This window comes from Anser anser (genome assembly GCF_964211835.1).
Source record: "Anser anser genome assembly, chromosome: 2".
Taxonomy (NCBI): Eukaryota; Metazoa; Chordata; class Aves; order Anseriformes; family Anatidae; genus Anser; species Anser anser.
Window position 1 is genome coordinate 33,841,401 of NC_139721.1, and position 16,816 is coordinate 33,858,216.

Consider the following 16,816-nt stretch of genomic DNA (forward strand, 5'->3'; position numbering starts at 1 on the left):
TAAAACCAAACAAATATTACGCTGCACATCAAACCATGCACATATCCAGCATATTAAATAGGGAAAAAAGATCTAATAAAGCTGGATTCTCTCTCATGAAACAGGGAAACAAAATTGTTAGAGATACTGCCCAGATATTCAGATTCAGCCATCCAAGGTTATCCCTGGGAGGCCTATGCATTCAAGCAGGACGGTTATCCAGAATAGGAGTGTAGAAGATAAATGCTGAATGCATGGCAGAAATAGGTGTTGTATGAAAGCCTGAAATAAAGACATTTTCATTCTCATTAAGAGAAGTGTTCTGAGAGTTTTGTTCAGCAAATAAGTGCTTTCAGTGGCATTGATGCCATTCTTCCTAGTAATTGCAGTCTCACTGTACAAACAGCCATATATATGCAGTATCAGTTACATTATACGCTTTAAAAATGTGGATGGACGCCCATAGTTTTGTCAGTCAGGCTTTTTGAGCCTGTTGCACAAGAATTGCAAGAAAATAATTTATTTCCAAAGGTATTCTAAATATATATATGTATTACTTAGTAAATGTATTTAAAGTCAAGGAAATAACAGGCTTAGAAGATTTTAATGTTAGTTTATAGTTTGCAATGTGCCTTAACCCTGCAAGCTTTTTAGATTTAGTTCTACCACTGTAATTGTCAAGATTAGTTTTCTCTAATTGCTAGGTTCTCTCGTCAGTCCAGTAGTCTTTCCACCAACATCACTGCAATCTTCTCCCTACAGCTCTTCATCTGGCAACTAATTTCAGTTAGAAAGAACTGAACCTTATACAGTCATCAGTAGGAAGCAGGAGATTACATGGAAAGGTTTATAAGAAGGAGGAACCTTTTCCCATTTGCCCACGGGTCACAAGATTTCTTTTATTAAAACTGGGGATAATAATACCTATCATCTACCTTTCAGGTGAATAGCTAATAAGTAGGAGCTGACTGCTGGAATAAAGAATGTACTCAAAAGCTGTATGCTATTAGCATCCAGCTGAAGGAAAAAAGAGTCTTCAGTGTAAGACATTAAAGGGTATAGAAACCTCATGGAAAGAAAACACAGGTCTATGTTACCAGAGAATCAAACGGGACTAATGAGCAAGGGCCTGATGTACTGAGAACTCAGAGTTCCCAATGAAGTCAGCATGAGCCTTAGTTGCTTAATATATTTTTAAAGCAAGTCCAATAGTTTGTATTTGTAAGAAACAGCAGCAATAGCATGTGGAGGCAAAGAACAACATTTCCATTAGTAAAGAAAGATGTCTTTGTTACCAAAACTGTAAAAAAAACATAGTTAAACCTACGTTCATCTGAAATATACTGACAACCTGCTATCTCTCTCAACGACTTAAAGGAGGAGGTAGTATGCTTTTTCTCAACTTTTAGAAAAGTGTTAAACAGCTTTCCACAGAAGACAAATGTTCGGTACTTGGCAGAATTTCTAGATGCTTGAAAAGTTTGAAATTTCTGGTGAACGTGGCAGCCTTCAATGTGATCAAGGTTCTAATGTCAATGTCACATGAAGAATATAATTCCTATTTTATGTTCTGTGATAGTCCATCATCCGTTTAAATGCTAATAAGACATATGTGTCTGGGTTTACAACTTGTTCATGTTAATCTATTAACACGCAGCAGCTAAAATTAAGATTTCAGTATCTGCTTATTACTGAAATCAGTGGGCAGAAACAGGACACTGATGATATAAACAAGGATTGTTACATGCATGAGAAAATCAAACACTAAGTTCTAGACATCACAAGAATTTTGCAGGCTGAAGCATGTTGAAAATTTGACCACATGGCTACCCTGGTTATTCTGTTCCACTGTACATTTTCTTTTCTTTTCTTTTTTATTTTTTCCAAAGGCAAGTGTCACATTCAAGGCTCAACTAAGTCAGAGCCAATGCCAGAGTTTTCTTACAGTGGTATGGGTTTCCAGAACAACACTGGGAGCTGGCATGGTTGTGGGGAGTCAGTTATGGGTGGAAGCCATTCACACCTATGGACAATACAAGGTGCTACCAAAGTCAGTGTAGTATAGGAAATATGTAAGAAAAGGGTGAAAACAGAGCAATGGAATAGGCCAGCCTCTCTTCTGCTCCTCATTGCCTTGTTGCCTAGAGAAGCTGTGGATGCCCCATCCCTGGAGGTGCTCAAGGCCAGGCTGGATGGGGCTTTGGGCAACCTGGTCTGGTGGGACGTGTCCCTGCCCATGGCAGGGGGTTGGAACTGGGTTATCTTTAAGGTCCCTTCCAACGCAAACCATTCTGTGATTCTGTGATTCTACATCTAGCACGAGGGAGGGCAACCACAGTGTCTCCGCTGCTGTTGCTTACAGAAGGAGATACTCACGTGTTCCTTTTCAGTTTTCTTTTAGTTTTCAGTAGTTCAGTTAATGCAAATTATCAACTAAAGAGCCAGATATATGAAATGAAACAAGCTGACTGTGGAAGAAATTCAACTTCTTATGCTAACTAAGGATGTAGCCAGCATTATTCAGTGTCAGGATATGTAGGTTGTAACACATTAGGTCAGATTTCTGGCACAATTTTTATGCATGGGTGGTTTCAGACATCAAAGGGAATTGCAGTAGATTTATTTCCACAGAAAGCAGGGCAGTTTCTCTTGCCAGTTCCACACTGGCCTGAGTTATTGACATGTGCTACCCAATTGTTAGTCACATATGCTGTAGACATGCCTGAGCTACGCAACACCTGAGGAAAAAGTTGCATATTCTTCCAAAAAAAAACCACCTTAAAAACTAAAAAAGTAGTGTCTTGAATAAATGGCAGCAAGATTTGACGTAAGAATCTGTAGTGTACACAAAGTATTGAAGAATCACAGACTCATTTTCATGTTTGTCAGCAGTTACACACCTTTCATTGACTGCAATGAAAATGCTTTGATATGTAGCAGCCTGCCAGTGGGAGTAAAGCGTTTGCAGTGTTATGTACGTTAATTATTAATTGCAAATAAAGACTGAGCTAGCACTTTTTTGTTAACTCCTCTATAGTTGTCTGTCATGATGATATATTCCCAGGCTTAATTTGTTTAGATCTACATAGATCTTGATAAACAGTAGATAGATGCTGTCACATGAAAAAGATAAGATGCCCATGAGCAGCAAGCACTTAATAAACTTCAGGTGTTTTACAAACAATGTCCACAGATCAGAGTTCAGGAATCAGAAGGAGCATAAATCCTGATGTACTTGAACTTCTCCTTGGAAGACTGCAGTGGAATTATCCACATGAACATTTAACTGAGAATGAAATAAGTGTAGCAGTCATGCTCCAGCGAGCATAAAGCATCAGTAATAACCCCACCAGTTTCAACACACCAGTCTGTCAATCTAATGGTAGTTTTCAAACTCTGATATATCTTTCAAGGGAAGGACAAACCTTGAAGGAAACTAAAATGTGTCACTTTGGAATGACATAGAGAAAAACTTGGTCTTAATTTTGTTTTTGTTTACTATGATACAAAAGACATATCTCAAGTTACTTAGTGATCTCTGATGAACACTGAAAAAAATGTTACAGATCTCAGTCCAAGCCCTAGTTGCTTTAATGATTCCTGTAACCACATTGAACACAAAAAAGATGAGAGATTCCTTGCTTAGTATTTACATTTGGTTCGGATCAACCCTCTAGAATTCTTCAGAAAACTTATCAGTCTGAAAACGTGCCCATCTTTCAACATGCTAGCAGAAAACAATGAGAAAAAAACAGTAATTCTACTTCTCTCTTGGGGAATAGAGGCAAGGGAAAAAAAAAAAAAAGCTACTTATTCCCTCCCAATCAGCTCTTTTTTTTTTTTTATAAGGGTCAAGAAAGTATAAATAGAATGGTACAAAGATGCCAAATTTCCATTTAACAGTGCAGAAAGTACATAGGTTGGTTGTTGGCTTCCCCATGATGAAGTCAATAGCCCCTGCTACTGCCATTATGTGGCCTGAAATTTCTTTAGGTATCCCACTTGCTCTGGTTCCTGCAGGAATTATCTCTGTGTCTTATTTATACTCTGAGCCTTTCTCACACTGGATAGGCATAGTCTCTATGTTCATGCTGTGAGGTCTATTTAACTCTCAGTTTATTCACTGCACAGATGATGTGATACTGCTGCGGCTCCCTCATGTTTTTGGCACTTGCCTGGACTGATGCAGTGAATTCAGCTGCATTTTAAGGGTGAAATCGCACTTCATCAATACCCATTTTAAGGTTTGCTCATTTTACACACCATATGTAAAACCAGTGTGGTCCAACTGCCAGTGCACAAGTCAGGTCTGGGTAGCTGGATCCTTCCCTTTGGTGCACTGCCTCTTCCTCAGAGCACACAGAGAAGGGTTTTTGGTTCTCTGACACTAACAAGATGCTTCTTGCCATGCTTGTGAGCAGCCTTGTGAGCAGCCCAGCCGCTTGTGCTGCATGAGTGAAGAAGGGGATCGGCTCCTAAATGCTCCTCCTGCTGTACGTCTGCATGTGGAGACAGTTCTGGTTTCAGAGCCAGGAGCTACCAACATTGCACCAGAGGGGCTCACAAAAGTGTCCTTGTCCCAGGATGTTCCCTACTTTACAGCAACACTGCTCTGAGTTCAGAGCTCTTAAGCCTAGAAATGCTCTGCCACTTCAGGCACTGATTCAGGAAATTTTCTTTTCTTTCTCCGAAACAAATGCTCTCCAGTCACTGATACAGAGACAAACAAGCCCCTAAAATTTGACAAATCTGAGCTGATACTTGCTGTTATAATGGCAGTTCTCTGACAAAGGAGAATTTCATAACCTTTAGTCTCCATTTCAGTAAATCAATCAATCAATCAGTTATTTTCTATCAATTGTACTTTTAACAGTTATGAATTGTATCTACCTCACAACAGAGACGGCTTAACTTCTACTGATCATGTCAAGTTTCTACTGATCAATATCTAGGTAATACCTAAAGAGCCAGATATTTTAAACCTTATTTTATCAAAATACATCTTTTATCCAGTCATAGATTTTAAAGTTTTCATGTTTTTTTTTTTTGTTCCCGCCGCCCCCCCCCCCCCCCCCCCAGTTTTTTGTTTTTCTTTTCAATTCCATTTTTACTCAGCCTATTTCACAATTTGGACGTTGATAGGTTCATAATTTCCCAAATTTAATATGTTATTTATGCTTTTATTTCTTCATATTTCCTAATAAATAAATAAACAGGGTATAAATTTTTGAATGTGATTTTACTTATTAAACACAATCCCAACCTTCTTTCCTCGGGGACAATTTCCTCTTTAGTCTATTTTACTAATTATTGTTTCTTTTCCCCTTCCTAATTTCCTTCCAGGAGATCCTTCCTGCCAGTCTCCTAACTTGACTAAATGCTACCTTTTGAAGTCCAAGGTCCTTAATGAATTTCACTGTTTGTGACCATTTTCAGCAGTTGACCTTCCATCTTTAATTCTGTCACTTACTCAATATCTGGTCCCCATCTAACATCTTCCACTTTACCAAAAAGGGTGTTCTCACCTGTCAGTCTGCCTGTGACATACTCTATTTCCTTCCCCAAATGCATTTCCTTTCCTGGGTAGGACTAGATCCAGTGAACCTGATGTGAGGATCCCACACTTCTCACTGGGTGAGCTGAACACCACTGCTGCCTGCTCTGTCTGTTCAAAGACAGAAAGCCAAAGGCTTTTTCCCATCTTGCTCACAACCCTTTATTAGTACTGCTGTTTTTTTTTTTTTTTCTTTCTCTTGCCCCTCAGCAAAGACAGTCGGTCAAATCTGCCTCTTCCTTCTCCTTGAACATAAGTGTATGGAAAGTTCTGAAATTTAGTATGTGCATTCTGTCCATATAACAGATAACTTACTACCTTTTTTATCCTTTTCTTCTCCATCCTTCCATACTGGTATCCTAGCCTTGTGTCTGGTGCTGGTATTTGTCAGAGACAGCCAAGCAGACTAGATTAATCACGTCTGATCCCTGGCTGAAGCAATTCCACCTTCCTTTTGAACATTTTTTTTTTTTAATTTATGGGAGCCTACTTTTTTTTTCTTTTTTTCTTTTTTTTTTTTTTTCTCCCCTAGTGGAGGTGCTCCTATATAGTGAATTTGGATTTACTGAAAATAGCTTTGCTATTCATAGCTGTAGACAGCTTAGAAGAAGCTCCAGAATTGAGAAAGTTTGCATGAAAGTTGAAAACAAAAAGCACAAAGAGTATATTTGGTTTTGGGCCCAATCTTGGAGAAAATTTCCATTAAACTCACCTGCACAAGGAATGGAAGATTATCCCCCATCAAGTTTTGTAGGAAATCTAACCCCACCCAGAAAAAGAAAGTGTTTCCAGTCTTTGTTTCATATAATGATTTCTATCTGTCCTCTAGAACATGTGTGTTTCTTATGACCACAGTATATTCAGTCTTAGTTTAAACAGTGATAAGTATATTTATAGATCTGTGTAAAACAAAATATTACTAGCATGTCAGCATTTGGTTGATCTTCACATTCTTGGCTTAAAAATGGTTTAAAATAAAACATACACACAAAGCAGGGTTGTTTTTTTGGCTCCAGTTTCCTCATTTTTGCCCACAACAGACCTGGCAGATGTGGGATAGTTGGAATGTGCATATCTAACAATTCTCTTCTGTGCCATCATTTGAAGCTGTAGGAGTGCAGCTATTTGGCTGTAGCACAGAACAGAGTGATGAATGTGATGAAATACAGATTTCATTTATGACCAGGGGATAAACGCTATTCAGGTCACGAAAACAGATTAGTGCATGGGGACAAAAAGTTCATGAAGAATTCATTTTTGGAGGTAGAGGGAAGGGTACTAAAGAACTGCAGCGATTAAACTGAAATGACTTGGTAGTTACTGGGAATATATAAAAATAAATACGAACCAGGAACCACGAAAGGATGCAAGCTTCTTAATTGCTGTGGCCTTGGGATGGCCTTGCTGGAGAGCCACAGTCTGATTAATCATGATAACAGAGAAATTGGATTGCTTCATGGAAGATTTTACATTCATAGTTTTGTGGAAAAGTTTAAAATTGTTTCAGGGGCCTCATACCCAAGATAAACCCAAAACAAATGAAAAGAAATCAGATAGCTGTAAAAATGAGTTATGAACCAAGACCTTCTCAGATGACTATTAAGCCTTGATCAGTTTATAACAGATCAAAGAAAGTCCTTCCCAGCTTAGGCAAGACTGTTACAGCCGAAATTGTGCTCTTATCAGAGCCAAACCCTTATCCTGAATTCAGATGTAGATGCAAGCTTGATAAATGAATCTGTTTTTAAAGTTGTCCACTCACAAACCTAAATGTGAGCAAAGGTGTTTTAAAGATGGATTCATGGCATATAATGCCCTGCATCTGTGTGCTGGATCAACTTAAAAATAAGGCTAAAAAGACATGGGTCTTTATAAGGTTCACAAAAAGAAAAGAAAAAAAAATCAAACTGGAAAAAGAGTTGTTGCTATTTTAGGAATAGTGGTCCATTCTGCATTTTTTCATGAAAGTGAGTTCAGGGAGAGTTTTTCTTAGGTAAGAGTTTCAGTACTAAGTAGAGAGATATTGGGTATATCAGATAAAAACACCGCTAAGATCTTAATTTAAAATCAAACCTGTTTTCCAGTGTATGTATCAACTTTTTCACCAGCTTAAATGTTTCTTCCAGCAGGCTGTTTTCCATACAGCATTTTCCATAGACCAGGGCTCAGTGGCTGGCAAGGCAAAGAAATTACAACTTTCCAAGTCAGAAGCAGAGAAAAGGGAAATACTTTCTGAAAAAAACTCTATTGTAACCCACATAGTTCCAAAAGGGTGTGTCGTACTGGAAAATCTTTCATGTGAGAGAGCAACCTGATTGTGTGAGGTCCTTCTCACAGATGTCCAGGTGGGGAAAAGGCTTGGCAGCTAATACCGGAATGATATGACCCAGCGAAAGCCAGGAGATAGAGATTTTCCTTCCACACTGGAAAGTTTAAATATTGTTTTGCCTCTTGTCAAAAATGTAATGGATCTGGGAGTGAATGAGGGCAAGCCTTGACTCACTGTGGGAAGGTGGATGTGGGTGTGCAGAAGAGGGCAGAGGACAATGAGAAATAGAGGACTTTCAGCCTGTACTGAATGCTGAAAAAAAGCTCAACATGAGCCAGCGGTGCAAGTTTGCAGCCCAGAAGGCCAACTGCGTACCGGGCTGCATCAACAGAGGAATGACCAGCAGGGCGAGAGAGGTGATTGTCCCCCCTCTGCTCTGCCCTTGTGAGGCCCCACCTGGAGTGCTGCATCCAGGTCTGGGGCCCCTTGCATAAGAAGGATGTGAAGCTCTTAGAGTGGGTCCAGAGCAGGGCCACGATCAGAGGGCTGGAGCAGCTCTTCTACAAAAAAAGGCTGAAAGAGCTGGGGATGTCCAACCTGAAAAAGAGAAGGCTCTGGGGTGACTCATTGCAGCTTTTAACCATTTATGAGAAAGAGGGAGAGCAGATAATGATAGGACAAGGGGGAATGGTTTTAAACTAAAAGAAGAGATTTAGATGAGATGTTAGGAGGAAATTCTTCACTCAGAGGGTGGTGAGGCACTGGAACAGGTTGCCCAGAGTAACTGTGGATGCCCCATGCCTGGGGGTGTTCAAGGTTGGATGAAGTCTTAGGCAACCTGATCTAGTGGGTGGCATCCCTGCACATGGCCGGGAGGTTGGAACTAGGTGATCTTTAAAGTCCCTTCCAACCCAAGACACTCTATGATTCTATGATTCTATGATTCTATGATGATTCTGTGACACCAGCCATTGGCCACCCTTCTGAAAGCTCTGCCTTTTACATGGGGAATATTTTCTAGGGTTAGGTCCCACTAGGTTTGTGGCCCATTTCCACATCTCCAGAGACTATCAGGGAGTGCACAAATGACTCTATAGTCATTAAAAGAAAGTTTTCCAAAACATCAAGACATGGTATCTTGCTATGTTAATATAACATAAAGCACAGGAGGGACATGACTCTGGGCTGTAGGAACTCTGTTAGCTCCTAATTTCTCCACTGGCTTTGGTGGAGGTAGTCCAGTTTTTTACTGAGCAACATTCAGCATCTGGCAGAGTTTGCAGAACTTGTCTAATTAGATCCATTTTGATTTGCTGTTTTCAGCAGCTGAGACATTAAACCATTTCACCGCAGTCACCAGCTCCAGGATTCATAAGCAGAGAGTGAAGACATGACTCGTTCTATAATGTCATGTATTCCCATGGGAAAATATATGTCTTTCTGTGTGTGTATGTGTGTTCCCCCTCCCCCCCTTGCACAATATTTCTTAAGCTATTCCTTGACCTGTGCTCTACAGTCGGGTAGTTCAACATGCATTTGTTACACTACTTCTGAGCCTAAATTTTTTAATCATCTAATGATGATGGCTGTCCTCCTCCAAAAACACTTAAATACAATCAGATCCAATTGGTCGGCTTCATTAGAGTGCTGAGCCAGCACGTTGTTTGAGTGCCAAGAATCAATGAAGCCAAAAATCAGGGTCAAAAGTTGCTATTAGTTGGCACATACCTCTGGCAGGCTTTATAGAATGTCCTGATTAAAGCACTTGTTAAGCCTTGACTGAATTCTTTTTCCTCTTATAAATACAGTTTTGTCAGATTTCATTTTTTACTCTCCACACGCCTTTGTGAAGAGGCCTGTGATCAGGATGATGGAGTAGCAACCTGAAGCAAAAGGCAGGATTTCTGTCATACCAAAGGGATTTGTGTCACTTTAGATTATTAACTACTCTGGTGACAGGTGCTATCTTCTGCATTATCCCATGACCATTTCCATGGTGCGCCTTGACCACCGTTCTTCAATTGCAACATCAAGAGAGGCAACTTTGGGAACTGCTGTTGCACTTTGTCCATAAAACCACCAGATGGTGCAAAGAAATAAATCACCATCAGATGAAAATTTCACATCCGAGCCCCTTCCAGCCTGAGCCATAGCTTAGTGAAGCTTCACCTGAATCCCAGCAGAGATAAAGTGAGTTCTGACTGAGAGAAACCAGATGTGATTTTGCGGGCTTTTACGGCAACCCAGGTAGATTGGTGGCTAAGTTTTGTTTTGCTTTTTAGTATTTAGATGCAAAATTCAAAGACAACCAGCCAGGGAGAAAGAAGAGCAATTGTCTCAATTTTTTGCAGATCATAACAGAGTTCAGTGAATGTTGAAATGTGGAAGGCATTAAAAGGCAAGTATTCAATCACATTCAGTTGTATTTCAAAGTTCAAATTCATGCAAATCTCGGATTAATTGATAGATGAAATTTCTGCCCCCAAATGGTGAATATCCTGCTGGTTCTTCAGTTCTTGTGCAGTTTGCACAACTCGAGTTGGATCCTGAAAAAAGAAATGGCAAATTCAGCTTTTCTAGTGTGTGCTTGGCCCAGGCTCAACAGTTTGAAGTCCAGATCCCTAGGTGTGAATCAAACCTCTCATCCAGGCATTTGGCTTTTGGGTGCTATTTGGACCCGTAACTGATCCAAATATGACACAGTACAATGGAGCATGTGCTGTTGTGTCACCAAAGGAGGTAATCCAAAGGTATGTGTCTTCAGAGCTTTCCCACTGAACCAGAACACCATTAAAAGTATCATTGATAGAGCCTGTCTCTTCAAAATGAGTCTTATACATTGTATTATTTGCCTGGTGTGTTTTACATTTGTGTTTTTCACCCATACGACAAACAAGGACTGCAGTTCATTATACCTCCTTTGCTTAACAATGTTTTCTTTAATCAGAGGGACGCTGGAGTACAATATGCTTGTTACTGCAGGAGAGGGAAGTAAATGGAATCCACTCATTGCCTGTGATTAAATTTAAGCATTATAAGCTCATCACACATCATTTTATTTCTCAAAATTCTTAGAATTTGTAAGGTTCTACTGCATAAACCTTTGTATAAAGAAAGAGGAATTCCTGTACAGATTATGCTCATTATTTTATACAATTTGTGTAGTGTTTGTCCTGCTGTGGGTGCTCTTTTATTCTGGATTATGGTATAGTTATAGCAGATGTAATAGCAGCAGCATTAGTAGTAATAATATTATGTTTCTGTATCACAGGATGCAGAAACCAGAGGTGTAGCCTGCCAAATCTGCCAAGGATCATATTTGTCCACCCCACCAGAACAAATACCTCAGGAATGGAACAGCAACACAACTAAACTGTAGTGAGGGTTAGACTAGCTATGGAAAGCTAGTGTTATCCTAAAACAGGCTTTCATGGGGCAAGGTCCAGCTCTGATAAATGACCATCACTCTTAAATAAATGAGCAGCCTAGACAGCATGCGCCTACCAACCTTAGGCAGCAAATTACACTGCTTCTTCACCCAGCGAACAAAGACAAGGCTTACAGGGATTGAGGTTGCTTAAGCTAGATCCTTGTGCAGGATGGCTCCCCACAGGGTCTGTACCTCTTCGTGGCGCTCCAGGAAGTTAAAGACACCCAAACACCTCCCATGATGCACATTTTCTACCAATTACTTGAACTTTTCAATTTTTAGTGGGATTTAGTGAAAGAGAAGACAAGCTTTTTTTCTCTCTCTCATTTTTATTTTTATTTTTATTTTTATTTTTATTTTTATTTTTATTTTTATTTTTATTTTTATTTTTATTTTTATTTTTATTTTTATTTTTATTTATTTTTATTTTTATTTTTATTTTTATTTTTATTTTTATTTTTATTTTTATTTTTATTTTTATTTTTATTTTTATTTTTATTTATTTTTATTTCTATTTTTATTTTTCCTTCTGGGTACAGCTTTCCTTAATAGCTACTTTAGAATGGAGAAATGTTGAATTATGTTTATTTGGGATCTTTTTTTCCTAAGAATTTTGAAGGCAAGCATCCAGGTAGTAACCATCTATCAATGCACAGCTCCCTCTTAAAGAGGAGTTCATTCTGGAAGCATTGGATAAGAGAAATTTTTGTTTTCCATCTTTTCTTTGATGATTTATTCAAATACAAACTTACCTGCCTCCTTTGGAAGAACCACAGGGCAAGCAGAAGCCATTACAGGACAGCCTGGCCTTTCCAGCAGCAGTTGCATTTTCCTGCTGATTTATACCTCCCAAGAATTAACCTCGTTTTCCATGAACATTGACTGCAGAAGCAGTCTTAAAAACTACACTGACAAACTGAGAAGTCTCAGTAGTACCTGGACATTTATCTGGCTAGTGACATTTAAAGGACACAATTCAAATGTCATCATTTCTACAGCAAATGATACCTATAAAAGTCCCTGTATAATTCACAGAATGAGAAAATTAGCTAGCTGCTTATGCAAGCTTCACATTTAGAAAGAGTATAAATCTGTGGAATAAATTATTTCCCTCAAAACAATCTCTTTAGCCCCAGCCTTCAGAAAGTTTCATTCCATTTAGATCTCTGAGTAGAAAATTCAGCTATCCTGAATGTAAAACTTATCTTTGATTTATTTTCTGGAAAGAATTACTTCAACAGTGTTGCTGAAGAGGAGAGAACTGGATTCTGAATGTCATGAAGAAATCACAAAATCTTTACTGAATAATGTTTCAGTTCTCTCTAAACACCTTTATCAAGTATGTTTTATCATAGCAGGGAAAAGAATAAGTAAGCACTTTGAATCAAGAACATCTCTGAATGTTATTGAACCTGATTCTGAAATCCAGAGCAATAGTGATGCTTACAAATAAGAATATGAAATATGTATGATGATAGGTGATGTCATTTTTGACATAGTTGAATGATGTGAAATACAAATAGGCAGCATTCACTTAAATATGACTCAAGCATATGACGGAAGAGGAAGAGGAGATGATCAAATTGTGTATGATGCTACTGTAGAGCAGTTATTCTTGCAAATAACATTGACCTATTTCTGTCACTGATGTCAGGGTTGGGGAAGTTTATTCCTCAACAGAAGAGAACTTCAAAATAGTGCTTGGAGCTCAGGCTGAAAACTTGGAAACTTCTTGTGCATGTAAGTGTTAGGAAGCAACAAAAATATTTCAGGACATATTATTAGAAGCTTACTATTTTTCAAAGGAAAATGAAAGGAAAATATGTGATGGGGTCACTCAGATTTTCTTTCTAGGTTGAACAATTTTCCCAAAGGCTCTTTATTCCACCACACACCAGTCACTTAAAGACTTGAAGTCCTAGTATTTGGCTTATGTCCACATGACAAGAAAAGGAAGACTTCAATTTTTGCACTAGAACTATATTCAAAAGGAGGAGATGAAAGGCTCTTGAATAATTTTTTAAAAATTCTTTCTCTCTTTCTTTCTCTCTTTCTTTCTCTCTTTCTCTTTTTCTTTCTTAAGTGCAGACAGCATGTCTGAACTGAGGGAGTGCTCTGATGGACTGCTGCATATCCTGCATGGATATTAAGGTCACTGCATAAAATGATGAGCAACGAAGGACTAACCACCCTAAAATGCCAATGTCATCATTTATTTTTCACTGTCAAAGAGCAAATGCTCCCCTGCAAAAGAAAGGCCAAAGGACCTGCATTATCATAAAGTAATCACTCTCTCAGAGACCAGAGCTTGTTGGCTGAAGTTCATGTCTCCCAGTGCTCAAGAGCTGCGATGATCTCATGATATCTGAACTTTTATGTTTACTGCTTCTTCTGCATTGGTTACTAACTGGCAGAGATACATTAGGGTACAAGAAGATTTTTTATATTCCAAATTTATGCCGATGAACTGCACTTGAAAACTGAAAGAAAGGTCCTCAGCTGGTATACTACCTCACAGACTGCTGTGGCACCATGTTGATTTACATTTCCTGGCAATAGAGACTGCTTACTGCAAATGCTTTGGAGGAAGAAGGCTTATTTTCCTAAGCTTTTCAGGAACTGGGGAACCACTGCCAGTATCTACCAAACCTGCAGATGATGAAATTGAAGAAAAAGAACTGGTGAAATTGTGAAGGGAATTGACTTCGAACCAACTGTCTGCAGAGAAATGTTCAAAACTGCAGATGCCCCTAGTACTGGCTTACAGCCCAGCCCAGATCCTTTGGTGAATGTAGCAAAACTCATACAAAGATATCAGGATTGGGTTCTTATATTTTTGGCTTTTAAATAAGCTATTCCCTCTCTGCAGTGTATATAACATACATCTGAACACTTCATATAACATGATTTAATGAAGCTGTGACTACCCTTGTTTATTAAGGAAAAACTCCAGACAGATTCTTGTTGGAGCAATAGCATGCTATCAAAGGAACTTCCCTGACTACTCAATCCTTATTTCTTGCCCATGTGATACTGCAAGTCTCTATAAATTGTTTGGCCTGTTAGGACCACTGTATGGCTAATAAGAATGTATGTGTGCTGTGCTTGCTGAAGGTGTGGGGGATATTTGTGTATGGTATTAAAGAGCTACAATCTGTGGGGTAGGGCTGAAGAACAATGGTCTTGTGAAGGTCCAGCTGGCCCAAGTGTCAGCAAAAGATAAGAGGAAGAGCTTCAGGAGACAGCTGGGCTCACACAGGATTGATGTTGTTAATAGGATTAAGAAAAAGTGATGGCATTAAGAGTAATGCCACTGAATTAAAAGATGGGTCAAGATGGTCTTCAAAGACCACAGACTGTAACCTGAAAGATAAAGGACACTTGTGGTTGTTCCCCAGATGAACATCTAAGGAACACCCAAGTGCTCTGGGCAGAAATCTGGCTCCACTCCCCAGTGACTCGGTTAGACATCGGATAGAAAGGTGTGCAACTGAGACCAGTGAACTGCAGAGACTAAGTGAGCATATGTTTGTTCCTGCAAGCAGTTTTATCTAATAAGAATGTAAGAGGCTCTTCTCCTTGTAATGATATTGCTTATTTAAGATACGATGACTCTAATGTTAATAACTGTTGGCACTCGTTATTGTATTCAAAGGTAACTGAGTAACTTAACATTGTGCATACATCTCTTTTCTTCTTGGCCAAACTCCTTTCATTACAGCTACTGTAAGACTTTTTGCCAATGGAACTGCAACATTTACAACCTGTTTTATGTTTGCTAAATGGTAACTACAATTTCGTCAAAAGATAATGTGCAACATTTGGCACATTTTCCAGTGCCCAAAATAAAAATAATAATAACAACAACAACAACAATAATAATAAACAGATATTAGGCTATAATAATGGAAGTGTGGTCTGGGGAAAGCATACCAAAACTGATGGTTTTGTGCCAATGCCTATAGAGTTTTTTTTTTTTTTCTTTTCAAATACACATGAACTTTTTCTCCCTGGACTCTCACTGGGTGTGAATCTCATTGCTATGTTATTGTGGTTCTGAACCCCAGCTAACAGATGGTATTTTAGCGCTGGCTTAGGGATGTGTTTAGCATAGCCACGTAGTTCTCAGTCAGTAGGCAGTGTGAGCTCATTCTTGTCCTCATATGATTGTGCAGACATGCTGTCTGTTGCATTTCTGTAAGACTGAAAAAATTATCACTAATTACCACATAAGCAATCTCTGAGATCTTAGGGGCTAATTTCATCCTTCCTGGTATCTTCAGCTTTCAGCCCAATCCTTTTTAAGGGCAACATTTGTTTACAAAGCATGCTAAACTTACAGGTTGCTCATCTTATGTGACTTAGTCAAGTCATATGTTTTCTTTTCATCCTTTATATGTTCCAAATATATATTTGTTTTAATGCATTCAAAAAGGTTTATGTGAGCAATAACATAAGTAAAAATCCAAACACATTTCAATACCTTCTGTATCTAACAGTTGGTTGTTTTTGTTTGTTTGTTTGTTTATTTTCCAATTCAGTCCCCAATTCAAACTGCTTTGTCTCAACCACCTCTCAATAATTCTGTTTCAGTATCAGTACTATTAGTTAGCTACTCTTTTTGAACACTAAATGTTGTATTTCAGGATAACTTTCAAGCAAAGCTATACTGGATTATAGCTAAACCTTGGTCTTTGCTGACCCATCCTCCACCTGAAAACAACTGTGTGGTCCTTTTCACATAAGCATTTTGGCACTTAATGATGGATTGTGGTATTTTACTAGCACTGAATGAATCCTTTAACACACTTCAACAAGAAAATTAAAAAGAAGACCTTAAACGCATCTGTGCAATTAAACACCCTAAAATATTGCAAGAAATAATTATTTCATGAATAGCTAAGCAAATGAAATCTAGTTTCCTATGTACTTGTGTGCTACATTCCTTCTTGCATGCAGTATAATCAGTTTCTTCGATATCTGCTTTATGTTTGAATGAACAAGTAGAAGGGTGCACTGGTCAAATGGATGCTGCATCACAGAGCAGAAACACAGCTGTGTTAATACTACCTTTTCTTCATAGGGGAACTACTTCAGATTTTCTAGACACTTTATAGTTTTCCTAAAGCTTACAGGAACTAAACGCATTCAAGGTTTCTCTTTCTGTGTCAAACATACTTAATTTCTCTCTTTTTTATTTTTCCCTCAAATAGATGTAAAATCTCCATGCCTTTGTCAAATGAATTAAAGAAATAGAGAGGCAGGCAGGCAGGGTGTGTAAATCTTGCTTCCTTGCAAAACCTGCTTAAAACATCCACTCTCTCAGCAGACTTCATGAATAAATCTCCTAAGTTTGCATGCTACATTTTAAAACTGCCTTACCAAAATATAATTGGAGGTGTCAGAAATGTTGTCCTGTTACTTGGGCTAACTGTATAATGCTGGTCAAACGCACTGCAACATTTAACACCCCTATTTGAAACATTCGGGAGATTTAAGCCCACTTCTTATTTCCAAACCAAAACTGGCATAAATATATGACTACTGTTCAATGTAAAAAAAAAAAAATCAGTGTCAATGAAAG

The 16,816-nt window shown here is 38.6% G+C and overlaps 1 long non-coding RNA gene across 1 annotated transcript in view; it reads left to right on the forward strand.

Annotated features, from left to right (window-relative positions):
- Window positions 1-16,596, forward strand: part of LOC310895002 — a 41,186-nt gene extending 24,590 nt beyond the window's left edge. Inside the window, exon 3 of the long non-coding RNA XR_014580343.1 lies at window positions 13,316-16,596. This is a non-coding gene — a long non-coding RNA (uncharacterized lncRNA). The remainder of the gene's footprint in view (window positions 1-13,315) is intronic.
- Window positions 16,597-16,816: the final 220 nt, after the last annotated feature.